This window comes from Giraffa tippelskirchi, chromosome 3 (genome assembly GCF_054371585.1).
Source record: "Giraffa tippelskirchi isolate mGirTip1 chromosome 3, T2T-mGirTip1v1.2.pri, whole genome shotgun sequence".
NCBI classification, from domain to species: domain Eukaryota; kingdom Metazoa; phylum Chordata; class Mammalia; order Artiodactyla; family Giraffidae; genus Giraffa; species Giraffa tippelskirchi.
This window is the reverse complement of record NC_137277.1, coordinates 70,572,960-70,588,646: the sequence shown is the minus strand read 5'-3', so window position 1 is coordinate 70,588,646 and position 15,687 is coordinate 70,572,960. Positions and strand designations below refer to the sequence as shown.

General features: G+C 38.2%; 1 long non-coding RNA gene across 1 annotated transcript; it reads left to right on the top strand.

Annotated features, from left to right (window-relative positions):
- The first annotated feature begins 4,971 nt into the window (after positions 1-4,971).
- LOC145540836 (uncharacterized) lies at positions 4,972-11,076 on the top strand. The gene is made up of 2 exons (XR_014078575.1): positions 4,972-5,114; positions 10,762-11,076. It is a non-coding gene; the product is annotated as an uncharacterized LOC145540836 (long non-coding RNA).
- Positions 11,077-15,687: the final 4,611 nt, after the last annotated feature.

The following is a 15,687-nucleotide window of genomic DNA, read 5'->3' as shown; positions in this document are numbered from 1 at the left end:
TTTCCAGCACAGTAGATTCTTTCAAAAAATATTCTTTATTACAATGTGTTTCAAAAATATGACTTCTAGGAATTTATCCTAAGGGGGGGGGCGGGAACTGACAGACACTGACACTGTTGAAGGCATTGCATGAAATAATGGGAAAGAGATGGACTCTTGAGAAAAACTGTCTGAGTTCACATCTTATGACCGCCTCGTACTAGCTGTGTGAACTTCACTGTGCCTCATTTGCTCATCTGTCAAATAAGGATAAGTATAGCCACAGGGTTGTTATGAAGGTTAAATGAGTCCAAGTGAAAATGTGATAAGAAGATCTAGTGCTAGCTGTTATTATATGCAAATATCCCATATTCATATTTTTAACAGTGAAAGTTATAACAAACTTAATGTTTAAAAATACTGAAATGATTAAATACATCATAGTCCACATATGTTGGTGATGGACAGGGAGGCGTGGCGTGCTGCAGTCCATGGGGTCTCAAAGAGTTGGACTTGCTGAGCAACTGAACTACTACTACTACTACCACATATAGCATTCTGAAACCACTATACGGGCTTCAATAATAGAAAATATTAAGACAATTTAAAAAATATAAACATTCCAGTCCTTTATTAATTCTAGAAAAAACAGGAATTCCGTATGAGAGACATGATTGTAGTATACAACAAGTCTAAGTATAATGTAGATAATCTAAGTATAATGTAATCTAAGTATAATGTAGATACTAGATATTGAACTAATAAAAAGTGCAAATTAACTAAGGCATACCTTGGACATATTGTGGGCTTGGTTCCAGACCACCACAATGAAACAAATATGGCTGTAAAGCAAGTCACATTAATTTTTCTGGTTTCCAAGTACATAAGTTATATTTACAGTATTCTGTAGCCTAAATGTGCACTAGTATTGTCTAAAACAAATGCACATACCTTAGTTAAAAATGCTTTTTTGCTGAAAAATGCAAACCATCGTGTGAACCTTTCACAAGTTGTGCTGGTGGAAGGTCTTGCTTTGTGATGACTACTGACTAATCAGGATGGTGGTTGCTGAAGCCTGGGCTAGCTTTGTCAATTTCTTAAAATAAGACAACAATGAAGTTTGCCACATTGATTGACTCTCCATTTCATGAGTGATTTCTCAACAGAATGCAATGACTTTGACAGCATTTACCTACAGAATTTCTTTCAAAATTGGAGTAAGTCCTTTCAAAATCAGTCACTTCTTTAACAACAAAGTTTATGTAATATTCTCAATCCTTTATTGTCTTCTCAACAACTTTCACAGCATCCTCACCAGGTGTAGATTCTATCTCAAGAAACTATTTTCTTTATGCATCCCTAAGAAACAACTCTTCCATTTGTTAACATTTTCAGATTGTAGCAATTCAGTCTCATCTTTAAGCTCCACTTACAATTTTGCTTCTGCTGCTATTTTCATCATGCCTGCATTACTTCATCCACTGAAGTCTTGAACATTTCAAAGTCATCCATGAGGGTTGGAATCAACATCGTCCAAACTCCTACTAATGCTGACATTTGGATCTCTTCACTAATGTTCTTCATGGAGTCTAAAATGGTGATCATCTTCAGAAGGTTTTCAATTTACTTTGCCCAGATTCATTGGAGAAATCACTATAAACCACAATGGTAGCCTTACAAAATGTATTTTAAGAATTAGATTTGAAACTCAAAATTACTTGTAATCCATGAGCCACAGAATGGATGTTGTGTTAGCTGGCATGAAAACAATATTAATATCATTATATATCTCCGTCAGACCTCTTGGGTGACTAGCTGCATTGTCAGTGAGCAGTAATATTTTGAAAGGAGTCTTTCAAAACTGCAGACATGGTGAAAAAGCAGCAGAAGCCTAATTATAATTGGAGCCTGAAGATGAGACTGAATTGCTGCAGTCTTACAATAACAAACAAACAAAAAAGTCCCTCAGTCATGTCTGACCCTTTGCAACCCCATGGACTACACAGTCTATGGGATTCTCCAGGCCAGAATACCTGAGTGGGTAGCCTTTCCCTTCTCCAGTGGATCTTCCCAACCCAGGGATTGAACCCAGGTCTCCCATATTGCAGGCAGATTCTTTACAAGCTGAGTCACAAGGGAAGCCCAATTCTACAAGGGAATCTTACAATAAATGTTAAAAAATGAAGAGTTGCTTCTTGTGGGTAAGTAAAGTGGTTTCTTGAGATAGAATCCTTACCTGGGAACGATGCTGTGAAGAGTGTTGAGAGGAATCTTTCAAAATAGGAAAGAAATCTTTTCTGAACGGTCTCAACTTTAAATATTCAATGAATCATGTTGCCAATAGATGTGCTGTCATCCAGCTTTTATGTTTCATTTATAGAGAAGGCAGAGTAGGCTTAGCATAAATCTTACAGGTCCTAAGAGTTTCAAATTGGTAAATAAGCATTGGCTTCAACTTCAAGTCACCCACTGCATTAGACCGTAACAAGAGAGCCACCCTGTCCTTTCAAGCTTTTTTTTGTTTTTAAATTAATTAATTTTTTAATTGAAGGATAATTGCTTTACAGAATTTTGTTGTTTTCTGTCAATCCTCAACATGAATTAGCCATAGGTATACATATGTCCCCTCCCTTTCGAACCTCCAAGCTTTGAATCCAGGCATTGAATTCACCTCTCTAGCTGTGGAAGTCTTAGATATTATTTTCCCCAATATAAGCTGGTTTCATCTACACTGAAAATTTGTTGTGTTGTGAAGCCACCTTCATTAATTATCTTAGCTAGATCTTATGGATAACTTGCTGCAGCTCAAACAACAGCATTTGCTGCTTTACTTTGAACTTTCATGGTATGAAGTTGGCTTCTTTCCTTAAACCTCATGAACAAACTTCTCTTATCTTCAAACATTTCTTCTGCAGCTTCCTCATTTCTCTCAGCCTTCAAAAAATTGAAGAGAGTCAGGCTCTTGTTCTGGATTAGGCTTTGGCTTAAGGGAATATTGTGGCTGGTTTGATCTATCTGGATCACTAAAACTCTCTCCTTATCAACCATAAGGGTGTTTCAAGTTCTTATCACCTGTGTGTTCACTGGAGTAGCACTTTCTATTTTTTTCAAGAACCATTCCCTTGCATTCACAACTTGGCTAACAGTTTGCTTCAAGAAGACTAGGTTTCTACTCGTCTCAGCTTTGGACATGACTTCTTTACCAAGCTTTATCATTTATAGCTTTTGATTTAAATTTGAAAGACATGTCACTTTTCCTTTTATTTGAACACTTATAGGGTTATTAACTGGCCTAATTTCAATATTGTTGTGTCTCAGGGAATGAGGAGGCTCAAGGAGAGAAAGAAATGAGGGAAAGGCCAATGGGTAGAGCAGTCAAAACACATACAACATTTATGGATTAAGTTTTCCATTTTATACGGATGTGGTTCATGGGGTCCCAAAACAGTCAATAGTAACATCAAAGATTTCCTGGTTACAGATCAATGTAACAAATATAATAATAATGGAAACATTTGAAACATTGCTCGAATTACCAAAATGTGACACAGAAAATGCTGTTGGAAAAACTGAGCTGATAGACTTGCTTGACACAAGGTTGCTACAGAAGTTCGATTTGTAAAAATGAGCAGTATTTTCAAAGTGCAGTGAAAAGAGTGCTTGCATGTTGGAAAGAAGGATACTTAGGTAAGATGTAATTAAGTGGAAGAAACTAAATCTACATCTTCCACAGTGGTAAGCAAAACTTACAATGGGAAATCAAAAAGTAAAAAAGTAAGCTTGCTATTCACAGAATATAAAATGTATTCATCAGTATACAATAAGACTAATGCAGCATTAATAAGGCTCTTATTTGCCACTCTCATGCCAGGACACCCAGTCCTAAGTACTTTTCTGAATTTATTTCTGCAAAAGTGGAACAAAGGCCAATTATCTAGACACTTCTGAATAGCTCAGGCTAACAAACCCTTAGACCAATTATGGGTCATATTTTATGGGCCCTAAAACAGAAATGAACACAGCATGCTTAAAAAAACAAAAGAAGGCTCATGTGGTTTGTGCACTATGAAATAAATTTTATAAGACAAAGTTCGGAGGCTATTCGGGTGTGTGATGAGAATAAAACTTTCAAAAGATAGCTGAACGCTACTTTATGACATCTGCTATGTGAGTGAAAAATCAGTATGTGTATATTATTTCAGATTATCATTAGGTACAGACAAATTAAGCCTAATGAATACAGGAATTATGGATTGAAACTGTAGGAAGAACCATGTATTTCTTTTTTTTTTCAGTATTGCTAAACTAAGCCAAAATATAGAAGCTTTTGCTCCTTCAGAAGTAGCGGCAAGAAAGAAGTCTTCCTAAACTTCCATGTCACTCTTGCATACCTACATTGATTGCTGAATCTGCAAGTGGGATTGTGGCATGCATAGCTCCAACTTCTTTCTACCTCTGTGCTCTATGAAGTAAGTGAACCTAGGCTACAGATCATGCTAGACTGGAGACCTGCCTGTTCTTAGGGTCTCATTTAGTCTAGAGAAAACCTTCATGTCTCACGTAGCTGCCTAAGAAGTTACAACAAAAGATGTAGAATAACCCAGCTGATACCTAGATAATATAAACTGCTGGATTAAGAATCTCTATAGCAAAAACCCAAAACAGAATAGCATAACACAGAAACGTTCAAAAGGCCTTCTTGATATAGTTTTTGCATTGTATGCTCACTTCATAATCAAAGGGCTAATTTGAATTTCCAAAGCAAAATTTTCTAAATCACTAAATTTTATTATGTACCTACGAAACAACTTGCATGACAAGAACTTCCTGTAAATTTGGTACTATATAGCCCTGAGAGAGTATTCAATTTAACTCAATTTTTGTTTGATTGTTTTCTTGTATTGTCCTCAGCCATTCGTTGAGTCTTATATAGCATCACAATTTGGTTGCCATAACCACGGAAATACATTGTAGGATGCACTGAGTCCATACATAGAGAGAAGCATGTGTACTATAAGCAGCAGAAATCCTAGGAATCCTGGCCTTAGGCCCGTGGGAGGTGACCTAAAGGCAAAGCTTGGTAAAGGCGAAGATGCTAACTGTAAAGTTAGCAGCACTGAAGATGGGTTTGTCTTGTAAGTAAGAATTCTAGGAATTATTAGGAAATGGGATTCTGTTAAGAGTCAGATATTCTAAAAATGTTTTTCCATAATGCCTGAACATTATATAAAATTGTGAAATTTAGGTTCTGCAAAATGTGACTAGAACAAAAGTCACATTAATTAGTTCATATTCATGATATTCCTTACTCAAAGAGAATATTGCTATTACCAGATTAATATTTCTCTTCTTTTCTCTCCCTGAAATTAAAAAGATTCTAGCTTATTAAAGATTGACTAAGTTGACTTTTTCAACTTAGTTTTCGTTCCAATCCCAAAGAAAGGCAATGCCAAAGAATGCTCAAACTACCGCACAATTGCACTCATCTCACATGCTAGTAAAGTAATGCTCAAAATTCTCCAAGCCAGGCTTCAGCAATACGTGAACCGTGAACTTCCAGATGTTCAAGCTGGTTTTAGAAAAGGCAGAGGAACAAAGGCAGAGATCAAATTGCCAACATCTGCTGGATCATCGAAAAAGCAAGAGAGTTTCAGAAAAAACATTTATTTCTGCTTTATTGACTGTGTCAAAGCCTTTGACTGTGTGGATCTCAATAAACTGTGGACAATTCTTCAAGAGATGGGAATACCAGACCACCTGACCTGTCTCTTGAGAAACCTGTATGCAGGTCAGGAAGCAACAGTTAGAACTGGACATGGAACAACAGACTGGTTCCAAATAGGAAAAGGAGTACGTCAAGGCAGTATATTGTCACCCTGCTTATTTAACTTATATGCAGAGTACATCATGAGAAACGCTGGGCTGGAAGAAACACAAGCTGAAATCAAGATTGCCGGGAGAAATATCAATAACCTCAGCTATGCAGACGACACCACCCTTATGGCAGAAAGTGAAGAAGAACTAAAGAGCCCCTTGATGAAAGTCAAAGAAGAGAGGAGAAAAGTTGGCTTAAAGCTCAACGTTCAGAAAACTGAGATCATGGCATCTGGTCCCATCACTTCATGGCAAATAGATGGGGAAACAGTGGAAACAGTGTCAGACTTTATTTTTGGGGCTCCAAAATCACTGCAGATGATGATTGAAGCCATGAAATTAAAAGACGCTTACTCCTTGGAAGGAAAGTTATGGCCAACCTAGATAGCATATTTAAAAGCAGAGACATTACTTTGCCAACAAAAGTCCATCTAGTCAAGGCTATGGTTTTTCCAGTAGTCACGTATGGATGTGAGAGTTGGACAGTGAAGAAAGCTGAGCGCCGCAGAATTGATGCTTTTGAACTTTGGTGTTGGAGAAGACTCTTGAGAGTCCCTTGGACTGCACGAAGATCCAACCAGTCCATCCTAAAGGAGATCAGTCTTGGGTGTTCATTGGAAGGACTGATGTTGAAGCTGAAACTCCAATACTTTGGCCACCTCATGTGAAGAGTTGACTCATTGGAAAAGACCCTAATGCTGAGAAGGATTGGGGGCAGGAGGAGAAGGGGACGACAGAGGATGAGATGGTTGGATGGCATCACTGACTCGATGGACATTGGTTTGGGTAGACTCCAGGAGTTGGTGATGGACAGAGAGGCCTGGTGTGCTGCAATTCATGGGGTTGCAAAGAGTCAGACACAACTGAGCGACTGAACTGAACTGAAGTTGACTTTCATAATAAAAGATAGGAGAAAAAAGGAAGTGGAGGAAAAGAAAAAGAATATTTGTTGCGGATGGAGGAAGAGTGATGACTATACATGACAAATAGGAAGGGGGTTGTAAGGGGAATGATATAAATATTGATGAGAATTATACACTGATTCTTTTCAGAATCCTCTGAAAAATTAAAGCCAATGGTTTTCTGTTTCTTTTTTTTAAAGCCAATGTTTTTCAACTGTCTTGAAAATAGTTTAGTTGCTGAACTGTATCTGCTTAACTTAATGATTTGGACACACCTACCAATCTAAGTAACACTGTATCTGTAAATCAGTAGATAAATTTATTTACACCTATAAATAGATAGCTAACCCTATTTCACTTTAGCAAAATATTCATAAGCATTGTTATAACATATGCAGGATCAAAACTGAGAAACAGCTGAAAATGTGTTTTTGCTCAGCAATGGTTTTTCTAACAACATTATTTCTACCAATCTCAAGCTGATTATTTGATTTATACTTAGCCATGCAACTCTACAAATTTTTCTTATTTAAGAATCCTTGGAACAGTATGTTGTACTTTTATGTTTTAAGTTCTCTTGATACTGAAATTGGATTTACCTTTCAGGAATCATCTGGCAACTTTGGGCTATAGTAATTCTAAGTCATCTTATGCATTCTATAAACTGATAAGCTACTAGAGAAAATTCTCATGTATAAAATTTTGAAGTCAGCTGTTTTCCATTTTCATGTTTCATGTACAAACTTGCTTACAAGGCACCAAAATAGAACTATGTGACTCATAAGGAAATACTTTCTCATATTCTGAAGACTGTTAGAAAATAATCATTGACCATAGCCAGCTTGTTTTCTTGGAGAAGGAAGACAAATTCATAAAGTAATATAGCTTATGTGAACTTTTGGTGGAGCACACTTTTCTAGAAACAAGACTTTAAAACATATATTACTCTAATACCACCTCAGAGCTAAGTTCTTTTCTGCAATCTGGATTAATTCACTGCTTATCTCTTGCTGCATCATTTCCAAAATCATTTAGATTCATATTTAGCTCGACTGCTTACGTGTGAATAGTACAGCAGTTACTATTGCTGTACCTTCAAGAAAGACCTTGTCATTTAGTTGCAAGGTTAGCTGACAGCCTCTGGCTGTTAGTGCCTGAAGGATGGGCCTCACTTTCAAGCCAAGGTCAAGTACTCCCAGAGTAGCTCCCTGCCAATGACTGGGCAGAATGAGGATAGCAGAGCCTGGTGGTTTCTGCAGTGAGAGACTTACCCGATGTGCCATCTGTGCTCCTAAGTTATCCTTTGGGTTGACGAAGACTGTCATAAATGCATTATAATCCGAGTCTCTCTCTGCCCAGTCCTGCTTCCTATGATCCTGGGGGTTATCTCTCACTAAATCTCTTACACTAGTAACCTCATTTCAGCATCTGACCAGAGATTATGAAAGACTTCATACACCCAACATCAAAAACACACGTCTGAACCTTATTTGCACAGCTGATGATGTGAGAGGAAAGAACTCTTGTCTCATGGCCAGAGGTTATGGGTTTAATTCTTGTTGTCTACGTTTTCTAACTTTCTGCCTTGTGAAACCATTTAACCTGTCTAGTAATTAGTGTCCTCATCAGTAAAATAAGTAAATATCTCCTTGTCCAGATGATAGTTTGAGGCTAAAATGAAAGCATGTATGGTGATGGAATTTTGAGAAATGCTCTAATACTTGTGTTTATTCCCTGGTGGCTCAGATGGTAAAGAATCTACCTGCAATGCAGGAGACCTGCGTTTGATCTCTGGGTTGGGAAGATCCTTTGGAGAAGGGGATGGCAATCTATTCTTGTCTGGAAAAATCCCATGGGCAGAGAAGCCTCGTGGTCTACAGTCCATAGAATTGCAAAGAACTCGACATGACTGAGTGACTAACACTAGTAGTGTTGAGTGAAGTAAATGATCATCAAACTGTAACTTTTTGTTTTCAAATCTCACTCTCATCCCATCCTGTCAGTATTTTTGTCCTTCAGGTATTAGAGAAATGGATCAGTTCATACATTGACACTCATCATTCTTTAGAAAATATTAATTCTGCAGTCTTTTAAGGCATAGTGGATGTATTTCCAGGTCATCATTTGTGCAAAAATGTCCAAGCAGAGTGACAAAGTGCTGAGAAATCAAATGTGAATAACGTAGGATTTCTGCACTTACCTTTCTCCAAGTCTAGTGAGGAAATCTGCAATGTCAACAGTCACAGACAAACTGTAAGAAAGAGAAATAGGTACATAAGTTACCATGGTAGCACAAGGAAGTGTGCTTAGTCACTCAGTCATGTTTCCGACTCTTTGCGAGCCCATGGACAGTAGCTCACCAGGCTCTTCTGCCATGGGGATTCTCCAGATAAAAATACTGGAGTGGGTTGCATGCCCTCCTCCAGGAGATCTTCCCAGCCCAGGTATCAAACCCAGGTCTCCCTCACTGTAGGCAGATTCTTTACCATCTGAGCCACCAGGGAAGCCCGAGGGCAGCACAAGGAAGGATTGATAATCTTTCAGGGGTCAGGGTGATTGTATTAAGGAGGTGATATTCAATCTTAATGTGAATTCATCACCCCAACAAAAGCAAACTGTGGAAAAAGGAGGTAGGTGAACTGGCATTTGGAGAAGGCGATGGCACCCCACTCCAGTACTCTTGCCTGGAAAATCCCATGGACAGAGGAGCCTGGTAGGCTGCAACCCATGGGGTCGCTAAGAGTCGGACACGACTGAGCGACTTCACTTTCACTTTTCCCTTTCATGCACTGGAGAAGGAAATGGCAACCCACTCCAGTATTCTTGCCTGGAGAATCCCAGGGACGGCGGAGCCTGGTGGGCTGCCGTCTATGGGGTCGCACAGAGTCGGACACGACTGAAGCGACTTAGCAGCAGCAGAACTGGCATTTACAAAGGCCTGGAGTTACAATAAAGCAAGATTCTTTCAAATAATTTAATTTCTTATATATATAATGTTGGTATATATGGTGTTTGTGTAGGACAGAAAGGCACGAGTATAGGGGAGAGATGGGAGTATAAACAAGCAATAAGGTGATCAGGTCATGGGGCCTCTTATACACTACATTCAACTTTGAATTTGATGGAATGGAAAATAGAGGACTGTATTTTTAAGAGACAAGACTAGCTCTGTTACACTGAAGGAATTTTACTCTGACAGTAGCATAGAGATGGGATATACGTGGGGGATGAAGAGGTCAAAACTATAATTATGAAATCATGATAGTGGTAAGTTCTACCCACCCTCCCTCTCCCCCCCCCCCGAAAAAGACAAATGTTAAGTGACATCAGTGACATGTATTGGTCACTAATTAGATGTAGTAGAGGGAGTGATATAGGACAGAAGAGGATAATCCTAAAGTGGCTTTCTGATTTCTAGGCTTAGATTAGATTGTGACAAAGAAGAAGAGGGGAGACAGTTTTTATTTATGTTTTTATTTTTAGAAAGAGTACGGATTAGAGTTCAGTTCAGGATGTAATAAATCTGAGTTGTCCTCGAGATATCCTGAGATGTGCATGTGTAGTGGGATTTATTTCTCTTACTCTGGAGCTTTTCTGGGCTTCAGCCTAGGTTGGAGTCTTCAAGAGACTTGGGAATCAGCAATATGGAAACGCTGATTAAAATCATAGGAGTCTATCAATTTGTCTAGAGGCAAAAGACAGTGATAAAAAAGCGAATTCTCATGGCACCATAAAAAAAAAAGTTAAGAAAAGAAGAAATCTATTGTAACACAAATTGAAAAATGGTTCACTTTTTTTTCCACAACAAAACTGATTGAGTATATTTCTGCCTTTTTGCCCAATGAAAACATTCAATTATATGAGTTGAAGAAAAGTCTTTATTTAATAATATATTTCCTTAAATTCACTATTTTGAGTGAGTTCAAGATATATTCCTCGAACTACCATGAATTTTGACATAAAAATAAGCTTAAGTAATTCTATTTCCCCTGTTTAACATTTCAAGGTAAACTTCAGAGATGACAACCTGAACTACAGCTTAGGGATAACTCCTGGCTGCTGGTAACTGTGGCTCTTAATCTTCAGGTTTGGCACCTTGGCTTCTCCAGCTTTGTCTCTAACGTTCGCTCCTAAGAACCAATCAGGAATCCAAGGGAAGCAGAATTGCCTGTGTCACCAGCCCCAGCAAACAGATGGTTCCCCTTGCTCTTAGCTTCCAAATGAAAATGAAAACAGGAAATGCAATATTCTTCTCTTTACAGAGCAAGCTTCTAACTGGAATAAAGTAAATTCTCTTGGAAATAAAACAATTAAGCCACAATTATCTGAACCTATAAAACTTTCTTTGGGTCTTGCAAGTTATCTGGCATCATATTAGATGAGCACATGGTACTTTAACTGCCTTTACTTTAAGCTTTGTTATGGCAAAATCAGACACTTAACTTGTACTATGTCTTAAACAACTGATTGAGAAGCTCACAAACACATTTTCCTGCCTTTCAGTAACTAGCATTTATCATTAGCACAGATTTAAAGTCATAGTTTAGATTGATGCAAAGTGAAGGATTTATTACAAAAATGTCTTTCAATAATAGCTAGATGTCTATTTCCATTTAACCAATGGAAAGAAGCCTTGGGTTTCTCTGAACACAAACTATATATTTACTAGGTGCTTCTAAAACACAAAACTATGTATTTTATGTCTTGTTTCTGATAAAATTCCATCATTATTTTCAACTATACTTATTATATTGCTTAATTTCTTTGTGCTTAACTTATAGGCAAGGCTAGAACCTATGTTCTAGGCAGCCTACAAGTTCTTCTAACTACAGTCTTGAAGTCTTCTACTGCCGTAAATATTAGGTAGACATAAGATAAAATAATTCTGTCTAGATTCAGGGAAATGTAATTTGTATTTAATTATCCCTTTCTTTGACTTCTCAAGAACATCAAATGATGAGCAGATCTAAAGATCTAAAAAGATAGTGATATTAAAAAAAAGTATTCCATTAGTGTTGGCTATGTGACATTTCTGCAAATGTTTTCATGTGTTTTGCAAATGCTTTTTAATAAACATCCTGGAATAATTGGAAGAAAAATAAAGATGCTTTTGGTAGTGAGAGGGATGCTTTGGACATCACATTCCAAATTTTTATTATCTCTTCAAGTATGACCTACATAATTTATGGATAATAACATAAAGAAGAAGAGAAAGCTCTGAGATCGTCAAAGTCTGCCTTTATGTAGGAGACCTCCCCACACAGTGAACAAATAAACAGGCATATATACCAGGTATGGGCTTCCCAGGTGGCTCAGCACTATAGAGATTGCCTGTCACTGCAGGAGAGGCAGCTTCCATCCCTGTGTTGGGAAGATCCTCTGGAGAAGGAAATTTCAACCCACTCCAGTATTCTTGCCTGGAAAATCCCATGGATAGAGGAGCCTGGTGGGCTACAGTCCATGGGGTCGCAAAGAGTCAGACATGACTGAGTGACTGAGCACATAGCACATAAACCAGGTAGCTTATTTTTACTATCTTGTTCCTGGTTTCAACTTACTCAAAATACACATCACCATAAAAATGTCAAATTAATCATTTAAAAAGTTTGAGTGATTTATTTTTCAGTATGATTCCGTGATGTATGACTCATGAGAAAAGAACTTATTGCATAAAAATATTCAGGGGGTAGACATAATTGTGGGGGTTTTGTTTAAGTATCAAGTTAGTTGCAAAACCCCTTATAATCTAAAGCTTGATATTTAAAGAAAGGTCATCAAATACAAATAAAATATTATTTAAGGAGACTTTGTGGCAAAGTTCCTATAATTATACATTTTTAAGAGAACTTCAGCACATTTTACAGACTGTTAACCTTGATAAGATAGATTTTAAACTATAAAAGTCAAATCATGGCTGACCATTGGAAAATGAGTTAAAATATAAATATATGAAAAAATAAAGCAAAGTCAGTAAGGTATTTAAATGGTCACTTCCTATTTTTAAGTTTTGAGCAGTTAGATAAACATGACTCTTTTACTATCTCATTCTCCCCAAAAGAATTGATATCATTAAGTACTGAGAAGAACTAAAACATCAAAAGTCAGTGGGAGAGCATATATTTCTGTGCTGGAAGAAATAGAATCAACTAAAATGATGGCCAGACTGTATGGAATCAATTATACCTGGCAATAAAACTAAAAGGATAGCATTTCTTTTGTGCAATATTTTCCACATTGGTTCCAGCAATTTATGCATCATTAGTAACATCTGTGACAGAAAAAAAATCAGTTAAGCTAAAGCCAGTTAAAAATGAAGAACAAATCAGTTAAAGCAAGGAAGAAGGGGATGAGAGAGAGACAGAGACAGAGAGGAAAAGCTTTGCCTCATCCGGTTTTCTTACTTCACCCCCAGTTTGCCCTAAGTTATTTCCAGGAGCATGAATTCATAAAGGAAGCTGGGGAAAGCTAGCTATACGAAATGTGCCTACCATATATACGCACGGGGAATTTTCTAAACACAATCATATTTTCACTCCCTTTAGCAAAGTGGGGAGGGTGGCAATTCTTTGGATTATTTGCTTGTTTCAGTTCAGTTCAGTCGCTCAATTGTCTCTGACTCTTTGCAACCCCATGAATTGCAGCACGCCAGGCCTCTCTATCCATCATCAACTCCCGGAGTCTACCTAAACCCATGTCCATCGAGTCAGTGATGCCATCCAACCATCTCATCCTCTGTCGTCCCCTTCTCTTGCTGCCTCCAATCCTTCCCAGCATTAGGGCCTTTTCCAATGAGTCAACTCTTCGCATGAAGTGGCCAAAGTATTGGAGTTTCAGCTTCAACATCAGTCCTTCCAATGAACACTCAGGATTGATCTCATTTAGGATGGACTGGTTGGATCTCCTTGCAGTCCAAGGGACTCTCAAGAGTCTTCTCCAACACCACAGTTCAAAACCATCAATTCTGCGGCACTCAGCTTTCTCCACTGTCCAACTCTCACATCCATACATGACTACTGGAAAAACCATAGCCTTGACTAGAGGGACTTTTGTTGGCAAAGTAATGTCTCTGCTTTTAAATATGCTATCTAGGTTGGCCATAATCTTCCGTCCAAGGAGTAAGCATCTTTTAATTTCATGGCTGCAATCACCATCAGCAGTGATTTTGGAGCCCCCAAAAATAAAGTCTGACATTGTTTCCACTGTTTCCCCATCTATTTGCCATGAAGTGATGGGACCAGATGCCATGATCTTAGTTTTCTGAACGTTGAGCTTTAAGCCAACTTTTCTCCTCTACTTTTGACTTTCATCAAGAGGCTCTTTAGTTCTTCTTCACTTTCTGCCGTAAGGGTGGTGTCATCTGCATATCTGAGGTTATTGATATTTCTCCCGGCAATCTTGATTTCAGCTTGTGTTTCTTCCAGCCCAGCATTTCTCATGATGTACTCTGCATATAAGTTAAATAAGCAGGGTGACAATTTACAGCCTTGACATACTCCTTTTCCTATTTGGAACCAGTCTGTTGTTCCATGTCCAGTTCTAACTGTTGCTTCCTGACCTGCATACAGGTTTCTCAAGAGACAGGTCAGATGGTCTGGTATTCCCTTCTCTTGAAGAATTTTCCACAGTTTATTGTGATCCACAGAGTCAAAGGCTTTGGCATAGTTAATAAAGCAGAAATAAATGTTTTTTCTGAAACTCTCTTGCTTTTTCGATGATCCAGCAGATGTTGGCAATTTGATCTCTGCCTTTGTTCCTCTGCCTTTTCTAAAACCAGCTTGAACATCTGGAAGTTCATGGTTCACATATTGCTGAAGCCTGGCTTGGAGAATTTTGAGCATTACTTTACTAGCATGTGAGATGAGTGCAATTGTGCGGTAGTTTGAGCATTCTTTGGCATTGTCTTTCTTTGGGATTGGAATGAAAACTGACCTTTTCCAGTCCTGTGGCCACTGCTGAGTTTTCCAAATTTGCTGGCATATCGAGTGCAGCACTTTCACAGCATCATCTTTCAGGATTTGAAATAGCTCAACTGTAATTCCATCACTTCCACTAGCTTTGTTAGTAGTGATGCTTTCTAAGGCCCACTTGACTTCTCATTCCAGTATGTCTGGCTCTAGGTGAGTGATCACACCATAGTGATTATCTGGATCATGAAGATCTTTTTTGTACAGTTCTTCTGTGTATTCTTGCCACCTCTTCTTAATATCTTCTGCTTCTGTTAGGTCCATACCATTTCTGTCCTTTATTGAGCCTATCTTTGCATGAAATGTTCCTTTGGTATCTCTAATTTTCTTGAAGAGATCTCTAGTCTTTCCAAATCTGGTGTTTTCCTCTATTTCTTTGCATTGATCGCTAAGGAAGGCTTTCTTATCTCTCCTTGCTATTCTTTGGAACTCCGCATTCAGATGGGAATATCTTTCCTTTTCTCCTTTGCTTTTCTCTTCTCTTCTCTTCCCAGCTATCTGTAAGGCCTCCTCAGACAGCCATTTTGCTTTTTTGCATTTCTTTTCCATGGGGATTGTCTTGATTCTTGTCTCCTGTACAATGTCATGAACCTCTGTCCATAGTTCATCAGGCACTCTGTCTATCAAATCTAGTCCCTTAAATCTATTTGTCACTTCTACTGTATACTCATAAGGAATTTGATCTAGGTCATACCTGAATAGACTAGTGGTTTTCCCTACTTTCTTCAATTTATGTCTGAATTTGGCAATAAGCAGTTCATGATATGAGCCACAGTCTGCTCCCAGTCTTGTTTTTGCTGACTGTATAGAGCTCCTCCATCTTTGGCTGCAAAGAATATAATCAATCTGATTTCGGTGTTGACCATCTGGTGATGTCCATGTGTAGTCTTCACTTGTGTTGTTGGAAGAGGGTGTTTGCTATGACCAGTGCGTTCTCTTGGCAAAACTCTATTAGCCTTTGCCCTGCT